General features: G+C 35.1%; 1 long non-coding RNA gene across 2 annotated transcripts; it reads right to left on the bottom strand.

Moving 5' to 3' along the window:
- Nucleotides 1-5076: 5076 nt before the first annotated feature.
- LOC146916188 (uncharacterized) lies at nucleotides 5077-10966 on the bottom strand. Of its 2 annotated transcripts, XR_015014920.1 has the most exons (8): nucleotides 10634-10966; nucleotides 9044-9386; nucleotides 8900-8962; nucleotides 8306-8388; nucleotides 7681-7758; nucleotides 7299-7340; nucleotides 6664-6831; nucleotides 5077-5706 (listed from the first exon to the last, which is right to left on the bottom strand). It is a non-coding gene; the product is annotated as an uncharacterized LOC146916188 (long non-coding RNA). The 2 variants fall into 2 exon arrangements; XR_015014919.1 differs by lacking the exon at nucleotides 7681-7758.
- Nucleotides 10967-17260: the final 6294 nt, after the last annotated feature.

The raw sequence follows: 17260 nt of genomic DNA, 5'->3' as shown, positions 1-17260 counted from the left end.
CCCCCCTTTCGGAGTTCTAGCTCGCCGTGGCGAGTAATAGCTCGCCGTGGCGAGTTAGGACAGTCCAGAACACTTAAAAATGATATTTTTGACCCAAAAACCTCAAACCAAGTGTCTCTATGTGTTTTGGAACATATTTGATCATTGGAAACTCATAAAACGTTCATATGGCAAGTATTAACACGTATAGCATGCATGGCCTAAAAAAAAAGGGGCAACTAGTCTAACACTTGAACCCTAGAATTCATGTTACTCATAATATACATACATGGCATAATCTAATCCCAAAGGGTGGGAAGTCTATCTATGGAACTCACCTAGTGAATTTTCTTGAAACATCTCCAAGCTTATAAGCCCAAGAATCAAAAACCCTAACTTGATTTCCTTGCAACCTTAGCTCATGCCCTTTCAAACTTGTTGTCCTTATCTTGCAAACCAAGACACCATTTCAAGCTCCAAACCATACTCCAACATTACCCTCAAAACACATATTCAAAACTTAAAATCAAAAGGAATTCTTTGCGAGGAAGAATAAAGATATCAATCCATTCAAACTTAATATTCTTACCTTAATCATGTAGAGACCATTCCTTGTACCAATTTAGAAACCATCTTCACTATACACCAAACCCTAGTTTTCCAATCACTTCTTCAAGAGGATAAAATAGAAGAATCAAACATAAATCATACCTCCTTAATCCTAAATGATCATAAAGGAACAAGTTTAGGAGCTTACCATGAGAGGATGAAGTTCCATGGAAGATTGGTGAAGAGGAAAAGAGATGGGATTATTTTCATGAGAGGTGGGAAAAGGAAAATCAATCCATAACCAAGCTTTTTACTTGTACAAGAGACCATGAGAGAGCCATTTTATTTCACTTGCCATGGAGGAAAGAAGATTTGAATGATTTGGTGGAGAAGGAAGGAGATGTGCGTGGGAGAAGAGAAGAGAGAAGGGAGAGAAATGTTTTTCCCCCAACTTAGAGAGAGAAAGAATAAGGGAAAATGAGATATTTTCCACCCAAAAACATATAAATATCCTTTTCCGTGAAATTACCATTATGCCCTTGCCTTTAAACGTGTTAAATCCGACACTGATACTTTTCCCGTAAATGGCTGACATGTCATAAAATATTTCCAATAACTTACTTTCCATGAATTAAATTCATCTGACACGGTCAACGGGTAATATACCGATACTGTCAGGCGGGATATTACACCTTACACTACCAATATTTAGAAAAAATGTTACTACTTAATTATCAATAAGTGATGCTATTCATATCTCTGGTATCATTAATATGAGTCAGAAGATATAAGATGAGCTTTAGATCAGGGTCAAATTTTATAAGAGAAACAACAACCACCTCTGAGACAATTTTATTGACCATTTCTTTCTTCTTAACTCCTTCAACTGCCCACAATTTTAACTGGTGCTTTGAAACATTCTGAGGAAACAGGAATCGCAAAAGACAACGTTAAAAAGAATTGAAGAAGAAAATCAATAAAGTAGATTAACAAATATATGTTCATTTGATTTCATGATGCTACTTTTGATTTCATAGACATGAACATTTTCTAAGATCAAATTATCATATATAAAGTGTTGATAAGAAACAGACTATTCTAACCAATGGTATCAAATTATTTTCACACTTCAATCTGATCTATTGTGAATAGATAAAAATAAAACAAACTGTTAAAAGGTTACAAAACAATCCTTTTCCTCAATATAAACCAAGACTGAGTTTGAAAAGCAAAATTCATTTAGAGCTGTAATCAGCTTTTGTAGTTATTTAATAATCATGTTCTGATATGTTCATGTCAATTCAATGCATAAATTGCAATACACATTCACATATCAGTTTCTTGGTCCAAAATTCAACTCAAATTAACCAAATTTTAGTTAGTAAAGCATTGAATGTAAAGACTAATGTTATAATAGTCTTCCGAGAGTTTATATACTATAAATGGATGAGTAGCCGCACATATTTCACATACATGAATAATACTAGAGTCCCATAATCGCCGCATTTCCAAGTTAGCTGTCCTAACAACAATTCCATATTGCAATGCCTTACTTCCAGAATGCCTGTATTGTCTCTGAGGAAATGAAACTTAACAGAAGCAGAGTCAGAGGCAATTCTAAGTCGTTTTGTTTTGGTTTAATTATCAGATCGCAATGAAAATTAACAGAAGCAGAGTTAGCAATGTCCTACAAACAGAGTCAAATTAAAACATCAGATCGCAAATCTTCAAATCGAAACGGACACAACAATAACACAACAACACCAGTAAAAAAGTGGAGAAAACGAAATTAATTGAACATAATCAGCACACCTTTGATCAGAGGTGTCGGTCTACAGAGATTCGAAAAACCAAAGATACATCGCAGACGATAGGACAAAAACTATAAACACTTCAAACAAACAAGAACACAAAATATGCATTTCATAGTCAAATATTCTAAACAAGTAAAAGAAATTAGCACATGTTCCATCTTATAAGACTTTCATTTTAAACCAAAAATAAACAATACCCTATTTTCAACTCATTTCAAAAATCACTTTTATCATAGAGATTCTTTTATCCCACTGAACCCAATAAGTTCATTCATACTCAAACGAGTACCTGAAAAACTAGATTGTTCATCCATGGCTGACAGAAAAACAAGCAAAGGTATCGATGTAACAAAACCCCAAAACTAATCCAGTAACTGACTGAAACAGGACAGATTCGACCCAGAATCCAGAATCAATAACAAGATTGTCGCAGTAGAACTCTGACACAGTGACTCGAAAAACTAGAAAACCCCAAATCGAAAAAGGGCTTACCGTCGAACATTAACGATTAACAGAACCGACCGACGCCGCTGATCTAGGAGATGTGGACGGTTGTTGAAGGCCTAACCAGAGGGGATCAAACACCGTTCATCCCATCCATGCCGTCGAAGTTGTATGCGAAAGCTTTTTGAGATCACTGTTCACACAGTTTCTGACCACGAAATAGGGAGTCTGTTCAGTGGAAGAGATAATACGCCACGAAGCTTTTTGAGTCTTGCTCCGATGACGTTTTTTGTAGGCGACGGAGAGGATGTTAGGTTCTTCGACGGTGAGGGTTCAATTGTTTTTTGACTGAGCTTGGAAAACATGTGGATGTGTTTTAGGGTGAGGAAGGGATAAGGTTGAAAATTTGTTTTACCTCAGGCAGTTTTCACCACTGATGTGAAAAAAGTTAACCAAAGTTTTCACTCAAATTGCAAAAATGCCACCGCGTTTTTTTTCCCTCATTTCAACACTCCACTGATGTAAATGTTATATTCTACTAGGAATTCCCATCAGATGCTTATGTCAACTGATGTAAAAACTCATAGTGTGTATCTTTCCCTTCAGATTTTTTTTGTGCTGATGTGAAAACTTAAACCCCCTTGATGTAAAATCTATATTTTGTAGTAGTGATTAGCTTTCGGTGTAAACATAAAAGTTGTAGATATTTGAGTTAGCTTTCTAATGGTTTTAGTTTGACATGAAAATGATTCATAGTTTTTGAGTTACGATAAAAATAGTCTAGGTGGGTCTTCAGAAAACCTTAAGAAAACTTAGCATAACTAATCCCAAGTTAGTCCAAAAACTTATGGTTGGTTTCCCAACTTCAAACTTAAGTGTTAGGGATTTAGTTGAGGTGTTTTATGGATATTTGATTTATGTTCTATTGATCAAAACTTAATTGCTTTTGGGGGATGTTTTAGACTTTGAGATGAATGTAATTGATTTATATATATGCTAGTTGTTGATAATAAAGTTGTTGTTCCATTGTTGAAAATTATTGTGTCGTTTGAGTCATAGTAAATTATGCACATTGTCGTTGTCATAGATGTTGTTGTAGTTGTTATGATGATAAATGATTATTGATGATGATGTCTTGATGATGATGTTTTGATGATGATGTTGTTTATGATTGATGATGATAATAGTATGATACTAAATGATTAGTAATGCTGATGTTTATGATGTCTGAAGTGGTTAAATATATGATGATAATTGATTATGAGTAATATTATGATGTTATATGACAATTATGTTGATGTAATTCATTCCTTAAATGATGTTAATGCATTCTATTATGCTATCTTGTTTCCTTTCCGTCGTTGACGTTGTTGTATCATCTGATGTCGAAGTTGGGGAGTGTGTCATAAATGTTTTAGGCACATATGTTGTTGTTGTAGTCGTTGTTGAAGTTGTATGTTGATATACACAAGTTGAGTCCAATTGCATACTCACATCTGTTGGGAGCTCATGCCCTGGAATGTTTATCATTCAACCGTTGGGGGCTTATGCCCTGGAATGTTTATCATTCATTTGTTGGGGGCTTATGCCCTGGGATGCTTTAACCATCCAATTTGTTGGGTAATGTGCAGGTAATGATGGCTTGTAGGTTGATTGGCTCAAGTGTCTAGGGCTCTGATACATATTAGGATGGGGATCGTCGCGAATGTCTTCTTCATTTCTTTTATGTATCATATTTTGAAAAGACCTCGTTGCTGGATTTATTATTGTTGAGGATAATGTCTATTACGTTGAGGCCTTGTGCCAATAATATCGTTGACGTAGGATTTGCACTACAAGAAAAACTGCATTTTGCGACGTTTAAAAACGCTGATTGCGACTGTTAGAAGGGTCGCAAATGTACATTTGCGACTGTTCCCCAACAGTCACATTTGTTGGGGTCGCAACAGTCATTTGCGACCCTTCCTAGAACAGCCACTCCAACTGCCGCAACAGGTGCTGCGACAGTTGCCAACCGTCGCAAAGGAGTGCTTTAATTTAATTTAAAAGGGCTTGCGACCCTTCAAAACAGTCGCAGATGTTAAGTTTTTTTTTAAAAAAAAAATAAAGGCTTGCGACCCTTCAAAACAGTCGCAGATGTTAAGTTTTTTTAAAAAAAAATAAAGGCTTGCGACCCTTCAAAACAGTCGCAAATGTTAAGATTTTTAAAAAAAAATAAATAATGAATGGGGCAGTTTTTGTTGCCAATTTAAATAAATATATTAATAAATACATAAAATACAAAAATATATAACTAAAAATAGCAAGACCATCACATAAAATGTGCCTTAACTAACATCCTTAATAATTGTTTTCCCATTCAACTAAATAAAAGTTTAAGTTTTAACACAAGGTAGGCTGAGCCTCTACATCATCCATGCTTCAATCCCAGAAGGCACTTGGGTGAGGAGAAGTGTTAGATTTAACAACTTCAGCTATAGAAATATTGGTTGATATTTGAATGCAGCAAACAGAAATCAATGTAACACTATTTTTATCAAGTTTTTATACCTTGATTTGACAAATTCACAGCACTCAGCCTATGTAAAACTAGGGAACCAATAAATAACCAAAATCCTTATGTCATTACCTGCCTCTTGAGAAGAAAGCTATCTATTTGGTCATCACAATCTTCTTGACCAATGACATTATTCACAGCTTAAGCATTAGATAGCAGCCACACACACACACTCACATGCAAACCTAACCTAGTGCCATCTGAATGTGACATGCCTCCTAAAGGACTTTTAGATGTAGATCTTCTGACGCGACTTGAGCTGCTCGGATAAGGTGATGTTCTGCTACACTCATGTGACAAAGACCTATCTTTTCTCTCCTTAGGCATTTTAAATGTTCTGAACTGAATTGAGTGAAGTAGAAGCTGCATACAGATAGCATCAACATCAGAAATTTAGCGAAACTGAATTTGCTTTAAAACTGATGTTTCACACATCAAACATCAATGCCAAAACAAATCCTGTAATTAGACATCAAATGCAGACAAATGTATCTATCAATAAACAAATGTATCTATCAATAAACTATCCTTAAGATAACTCCATGATTCCTTAGTTTCTAAAAAATATTACAAACAAATGTTCTATCAATAAACAATACTCCCAAAAGCTGAAGCTTTTAATCTGAAGAACAATGAACGGTTTCATAGAACTGGTTAATTGCACGAGTTTATTAATAAAGGTTAACTTATTCCATTGAAGAACATAATTCAGCTCAACAGATTTCTGCATTACTATACACTATATAATATACAAAGTATTGACAACTAATATTAAGTAAACCACAGAAAGTTCATTATGATCAGGCCAAATCAAGGATGAATTGTGTAAGTGCAGATTTGACGACTGACACATTTATGCATATAATGCGCATTTATACATAAGCATAGAAGGAGCATTTATGTTATAAACACCTGTTTAGCCAAACAGGGCCCAAAGCAAACAACATCAAAATTCAATTTTCATTATGCTCACCTCAAAACAGAGACTCAAATCAAAATCTGAAGAAAAAAAAATGATAGGAGTAAAAGATTTAATCCATTTTCATCAAACAATCCAAGAGATTCAATAGGTAATAGGCATTGAACTTCAAAAAGAATCCAGTAACATAATTCGCTGCACTAGGAAGATAACCACAACCCAATTCGCGGGTACCAAATTCAAGTGCTTTGGCATCTTAGTAAGAACATAAACTAAAGAGTTGAAAAAAAAAGTGAAATAGCAAAAAATTAACCAAAATCAGAAAGTGGAGAAATTACACAAATGTCTTGTATAATGATGCAACTAATCAGATGCCAAAGTTATAGAGGCAATGTTTTTACCCTATGTAGAAGAATTAATGGCATCTGATGATGGTTCACTAACTGCATTATTTTCATCTGTAGATGGCTTACTGGCAGCTTGTCCGTCATCATCGGCAAACATATCAAAATCATCCGTGTTCCCAGATATTCCTTCTTCTCTTGCCCTGACCAATTTCTCATATCCATCTGAAAGAGAGAGATTGTTAAACGCATAAGCATTAGTAATTGGTGCTCCTACAAAAACATGTAGCATTCCTTGCTTTTCAGTCCTTGTAAATCTATACGTTGATATCATTATTCATGGAAGATGAGACAAGAAAAATATTGAGATTAACTAATGCCCAGGACCAACTTCCCTTAAGTTTAAAGCTTAATGTGATGGTCCAAAAAATAACTTTCTTATTATAACACTGATGGTACGGCAAAATATTTCATTTCACATCCCGACCATAATACCAACACAAGTGGAATAGAATTATGTCATTAAAATACATGGCTAAGTTATAAATTAACCAGCATATTCCATCGTGTTAATAAAGTAACTCATATCACAATGTTTTGTGAGTCACAAAACATAAAAGTAAAGGTGTGAATACTTATACAACAATTAAACATAATAAAAATAAAGCAAAGGCATGATGTAATACACTGACCTGCTTCACGCTCAAAAACCTCTTTATGTTCATGATAAACATCTGCGATAAACACAAACAGACAAACAGAAAGAAGCCAATATTAAGCATCATGTGGTAAAAACAAATTTAGAAGCACATCAAGTTGGACAACCCAAAGACAAAGGTACCATCAGGCTGTCATTCTTTAAAATCAATCTCTAAACCTGCAGAGACATGCATCGAACCGAGGAGGCAAGGAAATGGATCGTGCATTCGAAAGACATCTATTGGACAAAGCAGAGAAGCAGGTATCTCTTATGACAGCGGAAGAAAGAGTTCAGACTGGTTTTCCCATTATGTGATGAAAAGAAGAGGGAAGAAGTCTGAGAGCAAGAGAAAGAAGTGGAGTAAAAGTAGTTACCTTATGCAAGCATGTTTTTTATTGTTAGGCGCAAGAAATTCGAAACTTTGTGATGCCATCCATATTTACCCCTATGATCTGCAACTATGTAGACAGACTTAAATATGTATTTGAATGTCATCAACTGTTCTCAACATTTTTGGCTAGGTTTGTTCATGGTTCAGTTCATAGTATAAACTGAACTGCAAAAAATTGAAAAATATTTTAGAAAAACCAAACTGAACTGAACTTTGTTAATTCCAAATTGAACCGAACTGCTTCAGCGCATTCATATTTCAACTTCTAAACCAAACATCTTTTGTAACCAAACTGATGCTTTGTTCCGAATTAGCTCAAGAACTTTTTATTTTGTAAATTGAGATCAAATTTGGATTGCACAATTGGAAAATATGAGTGTTTCACAACAGTTTTTAACATACACTCAGAGTGCTTCTATTACATGCATGATTCCTAGACAGCACCTTTGTTAAGTCCCTCTACCATAATGAAACTTTGAGTGTTTCTACATCCATGATTTCGCTAAAAAGTTTGATCCCAAACAGAGAATAAAAAATATAGTAATCTCATAATAGATATAATTTTTTACCATAGTTTACTATGAAACACTATAGAAAAGAGTCCTTACCCTACAGCACAGCCTTGTATACAGAATAGAGATTATACATGGGATGAAAACAAATGGATAGGTGGATGTACCAACTAAGCACCCTGCACCAAAGACTAGTTAAGCTACTATCTAAGAAATGCCAAATTCTACTAAGCAGCTAAACTAAAACAAATAAAAGTTACATAATATGAATTGACATTGATATGATGCAGCTATCTATCACTATAGCACATGTCAACAAATAATAAAACATTAACTAAAACTCATCAATCATTAAAACTTCGTTATTAATGAGTTCACGGCATTCCAGACAAATAATTAAGTACAATTAAATCAATCAAAATCATATACTGTACATCTCAGTTGGCTATAAAAAGATTCATTCAAGCTATTCAAAACATTGATAATCAAGATATCATTGGCCACTCACTCAATCTGTGACCCTGAGAACAACCAATTTATCGATATCCCATGCCCGTTTCACACATCATATATTCATTTCATTCACAGATAGGAAAAAAAAACTCATGTTTTGAAAGAAAAAAGGGGCAAATTCAAAGAGGAATATATTATATAACTAAACAAAAAGTAATTTTGTGTGAGTTGGCATACCTGATTATCATTACTACCAGAAGCAAGTTATCTGTCATCACAAGACCATTCCTATCCACATACCTATCAAGTTGAAGGATAAAAATTGCCATCAAACAGGAATTAGTGCTAGTTTAATGTGTATTCAGAAAATTATTTTTTTACCTCAAACTTATGGCTAACAGGCTTGCCAATAGGGTGACTTGAAACTCTCATGTCATGTTGAAGTATGTTCCTATCCATACTTCCTGAAGCCAAATATGCGAGAGTTCCATGTGCCATCTCTATTCACAATCACCAGAGTATATTTGTTCAGCAATCAGAATTGTTAATCCACATTCCAAATTAGCAGTTAGAACAATAGCAAGGATGTGTAACAAAGGGGTTCCATTCAAATGCATGCGAGGTATGTTAACTCTCAAGGGGAGATGCAGCAGGGGCTGGCTTAAGTGCAGAAGCATTTCGCACGATAGCTAGTGCTCTTCACGCCCTTATCAGATTCCTCAACCTATTTAGTAACATCCAATCACAAACTCTTCAATCTAACAACTCGGATATAACTATAAAATTAAATTACTACACCAACATAAAACAACAAAAATAAAACACATTCAATGGAGAGCCATATTGGGGTACTACATCAACACAAGACACACAAGCTAAAAACAACACTAATAGGTAATGATAGACATATCATAGCAAAATTAAACACATTCATTAGAGGACCTTAAGGATTCTGTTCCATTTTCAATATTACCAATCTTCACCCTTGAGGTTTTCAAACAAGAGAGCAAACCTTTTAGAAAGAAAGAGTGTACATGGCTGAACGATTAGCAAGAAACTTAACATGCTTGTTATCTTCGTATGTTTAGGCCCATGCATTCATCACATAAGGATCATTCACTACAAAAGTTTAACTAATCCAATCTCATGAAACTACTCATCTAGCTTACATAATTAACCCGAGTGATCGTAGTGCATTTCATTTTCATTTCATTTCATGCTTCTATGGTTTTCGTCATAAATCAACAATTTAACCATTTCATTTTCTTCTTTTATAAACTAAAATGTGTGTGTTTCTTTAATTCATAACAAAATCCTTAGTGGGATATGGCAAAGCTAAAACTAAAATAATAAATAATTTAAGATTGTTATTGAAATAGGTTAATAGCAGGAAAAAAAGAAGTTGAAATAGTGAATGCAATATGACATTCATCACCATTTCAACTTTTCATAACAACAAAATATATAAAAACACACAAACATTAATGCTGAAAATTAGGTTTTACAATTACTTGTTCATAGTTTGAGATTATTTTTTATGGATAAAAAAATAATAACATAAAAAGTGCAGTTAAGTTTTGTGTTTATACCCACAAGTTATTTACTAGACACACCCTAATAAGATTGCTAAATACGGAAGCGTAGTTTATTTTCCATTTCCATTAAACACTAAACTAGTTATATCAAGACCAACCTCAAATATCAATTGAATTCAGGCCACTTTACTCCACCATGTTTCACACCAAAAACAAGTAGCAATGGTAGTAAAGTCTCTGCTCACCCTTCAAATACAACCTGATTTCGACCAACAAAAGTTCCCTTGTTTGTTTCAACCCAATTGGAATTGAAAAACGATAAACATGTTTAGAGGTTCTTAATCGTAGCATAAAGGTGAAATGAACCTTATCAGCAAGTGTGGACGAGAGAGAGAGAGAGAGAGAGAGAGAGAGAGAGAGAGAGAGAGAGATGAACCTGAGTAGAAGATCCTCGATGCCGGAGGAGAGGAAGTGAGGGGTTCGTTGAAAGTTCAGATCCGTGATGGAGGAGACGTCAGAGGAGTAAAGCGGTGGAGATCGATGGAGTAGAATGACGACGGAAACTGAACTCGGCGGAGACAGAAGCGATTGAGATGACGGCGGAGACGGACTCAATTGCGATTGAGAGGATTGAGTGTGAGAAGAAAAATTTAGGGTTAGGTTTAGACTGATTGGAGAAATTTTGAGTGTGAGATGAAAAAATTTAGGGGAGAAAGCGGGAGATGAGAGTTGTAAAATGAAAAATTTGGGAAAGTAGGAGAGAGAAAGCGGGAATTGAATAACCTACAATGCGCCTTAAAATAAATTTTACAAAGAAAACCTGCGACTGTTGACCAAACTATCGCAACAACTGTTGCAAAGTTGCACTTTGAGGCAGTTAGAAGGCAAGGGTCGCAGTTGAGGTGTTGCAAAATGCTAATTTTCTTGTAGTGTTGGTTGAAAGTATATTTTTAAAGAACTATTCCGCTGCAGTTTATTAAGATATTCTAAACGTTGATTTTAAATAAATAGATATTTCCTATTTATGAAATTTTGAAAAGTAGTGTGACACTCCGTTGTGTGATTACTCTGATTTTATTTATTAATATTACGTTGTTGGGAGAACGGGGTGTTACAAGCGTAATTAGGCTCCTCAACATGTGAGCATAAAGCTGCCGGGCCTCAAGCCCCCAACGTCGTTTGAGCATTAAGCTGCCGGGCCTCAAGCCCCCATCTTTAATGAGTATGCAATGGACTCAATCTTCCTACAAATTAAACAACATCATGACATCTCTTGTAATTCCATAAACATAAACAACTTCTTAATTCTTTACAACTTAGACCGACTCATGCAACTTCAAGACATTAAATGGTCAACAACATCGAATAACAACAAGATTACAATATATAACAGTGCTTGGATGTATTAACATCATTGGAGGAATGAATTTCATCAACATATACATCATAAAACATCATAATATTACTCATGCTTCATCATTAATAGTTTCTGTCACCTAAACAAACTTCTGGAACTTCTGAAACATCCTAAACAACCCTCATTCTCACTTCTAAGATCAACTCATGACTATACGTGCGAAAGGATCGCATGGGGAACAAATTGGGCAACTAACACCTTAACTCGCAATGGCGAGTGATCTACTCGCAGTGGCGAGCTCAATGGTCTAGCTCGCAGTGGCGAGTACTGTTGCTCGCAGTTGCGAGTAATGTTGCTCGCAGTGGCGAGCGGTGGGTTCATAGCTCGCAGTTGCGAGTGTTGCTGCTCGTAGTTGCGAGCGATGCCTGTCAGTACTGCCAGAAACCTAAAAATCACAACTTTTCATCTATCCTCATGGTTCTTTTGTTCAATTAGCATCTAATTATCACCCTAGGTAATATCTAAGGTCTGTACACAGGTTTTGCATCATTCTAACATCTTTTCATGGTTCAATCATCAAAATCGATCATAAACCTAAATTCCCAATTCTCACAAAATCTCAACCTAATCATGTTAAATTCATTCTATAGAATTATACCCTTAATAATATTGAAAGTTAGGCTCACCCTTACCTGGTTATTGCAGAAATCGCAGCTCTCCTCTCTTGTTTTCCTCTTTTATGACTTTTCTCCCTTTTTCTCCAAAAGCGTTTTAACGTAAAAACGTTTCTAATTTATGTTTGCCCTATTTATCTTTTCGTATTACTCTTCTCACCTCTAAACTTACTCTTTTCACATCACAGCCCAACTTCTAATATTTTTATTTTATTTTTCATATCTTATTTTATTTAGTAATAAAATAAGTCACACCAACATAATAACTTCACAAAATCGTATACTTCACATCAATCTTGAAAATCACATAATTTATCTATAAATCATGTAAACTACTTAAATTCTTAAATCATATAAATCACATAATATATATATGCTAAACTCATTAAATAATTATATAATTACGACGGGCGTTACACCCGCAACCAAAACTCACACTTCGACAACTTAGCAAACAACCTCTTCTCTTTCAAGACCACCAACACAATCCTCAAATGCTCGGCATGCTCTTCTTCAGACTTCAAATACACCAAAATATCATCTATAAACACCACCACAAAACGGTCCAGAAAAGGATGAAATATTCTATTCATATATTCCATGAAGACACCTGGCGCATTAGACACTCCAAATGGCATCACAGAATACTCATAGTGTCCATACCTCTTTCTGAACGCAGTTTTGGATATATCTTCTTCCTTTACTCTAATCTGATGATATCCTAATCTCAAATCATTCTTGCTAAACACTTCCGCACCAACCAACTGATCCATCAAATCATCAATCCTCGGAAGCGGATACCGATTCTTGATTGTCACCTTGTTCAACTGCCGATAATCCACACACAACCTCATGCTTCCATCCTTCTTCTTAACTAACAACACTGGAGCACCCCACAGAGAAACACTCGGCCTGATAAACTGCTTCTCGAGCAACTCTTCCAACTGCTTCTTCAACTCACCCAACTCTAATGCAGACATACGATAAGGCACAATCGAAATAGGACTCGTTCCTGGCACCAAATCAATTGCAAAATCAACTTCTTTCTCCGGCGGTAATTCGGTAATGTCGTCCAGAAAAACTTCTGGGAACTCTTGCACTACCAGCAAATCACCAACTCCTTTCTCACTACTTTCCTTCAAGGAAGCAAACATCATGAACACACTAGCTTCACCGTCCAAAGACTTCTTCACTTGCTCCGCGGTCAAGAACTTCCCACCTTCCTCAGCTACTGGCTTAGAAAACGTTACACTCTTGGTCAAACAATTAATGTTAACACCAAAAGTCAACATCCAATCCATACCAAAAATCACGTCCATATGCTTCAACGGAAGACACACAAGATCCAACTCAAAATCAACGAGGACCTTAACACAAACCACAACCAACTGAGCTTCCGCAGCCAAAGATACCCTCCCTTGCCAGACTAACACACCTGAAGCAACCTGCTACTCCCCCACTACGCTCAAACCCACCTAAAAGAACGAAACAACAAAACAAGTACCGACAGTACTTCCGTACATGTCGCATACAACAGGAAATTCAACGAATACTAGTCCAGACAAGACCGACCATGGCTCTGATACCAACTTGTAACACCCTACTTCTATTAAGCGGTAAAACGCACGAACATACGAATATATTCTAGAAATAGATGCTACGTCTTCAAATAAAACATACATACATAAAGATCATGTTACATAACATAGCAGCGGAACATACATATAATCCATAAACATCTTCAAATCTCAATATAATAAAATTATATTCTCCAAACCTCAAATACAAATAACATCTCAACTCCAAAATACATAGACAAATAAAATCCATCATGCAAGTACTACCCTAGATCAGAGCCCTAATCTAGACACTTGCACATAAAAGAGGAACTCCACTCCTCGGCGACATCAAGCAAAACAATCTATGCATCCTGCACTCCAGCTACCCGTCCATACGGAAAGGTAGGTGGTAAACCACTGACATCATAATCCATATATGAAGACATAGCATTCACGGATTCATACATATCACATATACATAACCATCCCTCCTAGAACACTAGCATCACATGATTATTATCCCCCATCACTTACATTTCAAGCTATCACATTATTAACATGACATAACAAGTATATCCAATCTCTAAACAAATCATCGACATAAATTCATCGATTATCAATCAATGAAGGATTACTCACCTTATTCTTCACTTAGCATACTTAACTCAACAAGTACAATTCATCATTTTAAAGTTATAAGCAAGCAATCATCATTATCAAAGAAATCACCACATCTTATGTATATACATATACAATTCTCACCTCATCATTATTATTAAATTAATTATCATCAAATAGGTTCACCAAGTGTATAAGCACAAACAAGTAAGACATGCAATCAGAGCATGATTCAATTACTCACAACCATCAATAAAATCCACCAATGTACATATACACCAATCCACATAATCACAACATTCACCAATTTTCACCATTACACAAATTCACCAAGTCACATATTCAATTATGACATGACTCATCAATTAAATAAATGCATGCAATGTTCTAGACTCTTCTAGATGCATGTGGTACCAAATCACGTCAAGCTCGTCACCTTCGATGCAAGAAAAACATCGTAATCACCTCAATTTGATATAAAATCCGCCACCATCAGTCATGAATGCATGAACATATGACTCGACTCAATGCATATGTTCACACAAACAATTCACCTCAACATCACCAATACTTGTATATATGCAATCAACAACAATTCACCACCACTTAACATATATACAATCACCATAACATCCAAAATCACGGAACATGTAGTTGTCACATAAATACACCACCAATCATCTTCACATAAAGGATAACATCTATCCACAAAGGATACACAAGACAATCAACTCTTAAAGTCATTTTCTACCAAGTTCGTCTCCAAAAGTCATAACTTAGAAATACTAGAGGTTATGAACCAAAACCAATTCGACAAGCTCAATTGCATATGCCATGTATTCTCACAAGTCACTTATATGTGCAGTAGAGGTTACATAAGCATTTCATCGGCCAAATACGATGGATTCATGAAAATCACGAAGTTCGTCTCAACTATTCATTTTTCACAAGAATCTCCATTTTCAAAGAAATACAAGTTAAATCCATCACATCATAGTTTGAATACCTTAATTGAACTCATAAAATCAAGTTTCAAAGATTAAAAACATTCCACAAGGTTTGGGTCGACTTAGACTTAGTTATGCGGGTTTTTTGGTAAAACTTTTCAAGAATATTTTCCTCATAACTTGAAAACCAAAAATCACATTCAAGTCAAACCAAAGCCTTTAGAAAGCTAAAAATATTATCTACAATTTTCATGTTTACACCAAAGACCAGATCAAAACAGAAACAGGAGAAAAAGACGTAAGAATGCGAAACAGAAAAAAAACTGTTTCTTGGCAATTTCGCTATTAGCGAAACAACTCCAGACAGTTTCGCTATTAGCGCAGTTCTAGCGAATTTCTTCAGTAGTTACGGGTTTCACACCATTTTCACCCAAAATCCCATTTTTCAAATCCCCAACTCCCAAACCAAGTTCCAGAAAGTGTTTATGGGTCAAAATAGTTATAATGCATCTAAACAAACATGAATCATGCATTAGAAACAACAATTTGACTCATTTCATTAAAATCATGAAATTTTCTCAAAACACCAACACAACCACAAATCTCCTCACAAATCCATCAACAACAATTCTAGTCACAATAATTTGATTCCAACAGTTCAACAATCATCAACAACAACTAATGAACACAAATTCATGCACAAATCATCACCACAACTTCATTTTTCATCAAATTTGCTCAAGAACACAATTTACCAACAATTATGCATTTCAACATGTTAATTCACATACTAACATACAATTACCGTACAAATCATGTTCTCAAACATAACAGCAACAATCATGCACGAATTTACAACATTTAGATTCAATTCATCAATTTCACAAAATGGGTAAAAAGGAAAAATTATGAATTATGGTTGAAATCTAACTCTCTTACCTCTAGCACCATGATTCTCTAACTCAAGCTTCAATTTAGCTCCTAGATGATGAATCCCCTATTCTAGCTCTAACCCTTGTTCTTGTTCTTCTCTCTAGCCTCTATCTCTTCTCTTCTCAATTGAAAAATGTGGTAAAACTCTATCTCCCTACTAACATTAGTTTATATAGGCTCCCCTTAATTGGGCTTAATTCACAACACCTTAATGGGCCTAACCCATTTCTATTCTAACCCCAAAAATGTTATTACTCACTTAACGGTAAAATACAACACTAACAGTCACTTAGCAGTAAATAAAATAATTACTACAACCCCCCTAGCACTTAGTAAAATAATAACTCTCACTACGCACTAAAAAATAATCCTCAACCAAAATTACAAAATTACCCCTACTCTCAAAATGACCAAAATGCCTCCAAGTCCAAAATGACTAAAATACCCTTCTAACACCGAATTCTACAATTCCCAACCAAAAATATACACAGAGGCAAATAATCATATAAGAGCACACATAACACACATAAAATAAATAATAAAATAAATCTAGCGAAAATCGGGCTGTTACAATATCATATGAATCGTTTGTTGAAATGTAAAAGGAGGTGTACTTTTACATAGTTGTTTGTAAGAGGAGGTGTACTCTTACATAGATGTGCGGTTGGCAACTAATGTTGTTGTATGGTACCACATGCCTATATGTGTCAAGTATAGGCGCATTGCATATAGAGATAAGATCTTGTTGTGATATGTGAATGATGTTTCTTGGTAATAATTGTTTGAGGAATGTTGCTTGTGATACTTGGAAGGGATTGTATGAATGCATATGAAAATTTTTTGTTCATGCAAACCATTGAAAGTTGAATTGATTTCATTTATGTCAATTATTATTTATTAATTGTGATTGATGTAAAACTAACCTCCAGTGGTTTTGACCGCCTGATTAGGTGGTCGTGTCTTCATTTTATTGTT

The sequence above is a fragment of the Medicago sativa genome, chromosome 6 (genome assembly GCF_051527215.1).
Source record: "Medicago sativa cultivar Bolivia chromosome 6, Bolivia_mono, whole genome shotgun sequence".
Lineage (NCBI taxonomy): Eukaryota > Viridiplantae > Streptophyta > Magnoliopsida > Fabales > Fabaceae > Medicago > Medicago sativa.
This window is presented reverse-complemented; position numbering and strand designations above follow the sequence as displayed.